Below are 1,151 nucleotides of genomic sequence, written 5' to 3'. Positions count from 1 at the left end.
GAGACGTCGGCTTGCGAAACACCATCCTCCGCGATCAGGGATCGGAGCTTAACCTCGCTCAAAAGCGGCGACAAAGTCCGGGGAGAACGGCGGGCAGCGGCGGGGGGCGTGCGACAGAGGCGGCCGCGGAGATGTGGACGGCGGAGCAGAGGGCGGAGACGGCGGCAACGGAGAGGACGGAGAGAGAATGAACATCTCGCTGCCGTAGGACACATGGGCGAGAGAGGGGATGTCCACTCCCGCGGAGGGTGTGCATCTTACTTTGACAGTGGCTGTGCGGGGGTGAGAGGGCGGAAGCAGCTCACTGCCCCGGGCCGATGCGAGGAATCTCAAACTCGCCAGCGAGGGCCCTCTTCACCGAGGTCTTCACCGAGGTCTTCACCGAGGTCTTCAACTAGGGTTAGGGTTAGGGTTAGGGTTAGGGTTAGGGTTAGGGTTAGGGTTAGGGTAAGGTTAGGGTTAGGGTTAGGGTAAGGTTAGGGTTAGGGTTAGGGTTAGGGTTAGAGCTTCACCGAGGTCTTCACCTTGTTCCGGCCGTCGAACGAGGCGCCTACGTGCGTGACACATGCCCCACAGAGGGACGCGTCGTGGACGTGTCCGGTGAGAGACGGCCCAGCCTCGCCGCGCCGAGGCGGGTGCCTTGGGCTCGACCTTGCACGTGGGTCGCGCCACGCTTTTCCTTGCACAGCACCCCGGCGGCCAAGCACAAGAGGGCGACGCCGGCGGCGGCAGCGCCGCCCACGACGCCCCAGAAGCCCTGCTTGAGCAGCGGCGGGGAGGGCGGCGGCGCCGACGGCGGGGGCGGGAACGGCGACGCGGAGGGCGGCGGCGGCGAGGGCGAGGCGGAGGGAGGCGGTGGATTGGGCGGCGGCGACGGTGGCGGCGGCGACGGCGAGGCCGACGGCGGCGGCGGGGAGGGCGGCCGCGGCGGCGCCGTCGGCGGGGGCGGGGGCGTCTGGGGCATGTCCGAGGGAATCTTAGGAGGGAAGAGTGGGGGCGTCGGAGGGATCGGCGGAGGCGGGATGGGCGGCGGCGAGGGCGAGGCCGACGGCGGCGGCGGGGACGGCGGCGCGGCCCGGGGCGGTGGCCGCGTCGGCGGGGTGTCGAGGAAAGAGTTGCGCTTGGGGTCGTGGTGGTAGGACTCCTCGACA

This window comes from Emiliania huxleyi (genome assembly GCF_000372725.1).
Source record: "Emiliania huxleyi CCMP1516 unplaced genomic scaffold EMIHUscaffold_792, whole genome shotgun sequence".
In the NCBI taxonomy this organism is placed as follows: domain Eukaryota; phylum Haptophyta; order Isochrysidales; family Noelaerhabdaceae; genus Emiliania; species Emiliania huxleyi.
This window is presented reverse-complemented; position numbering follows the sequence as displayed.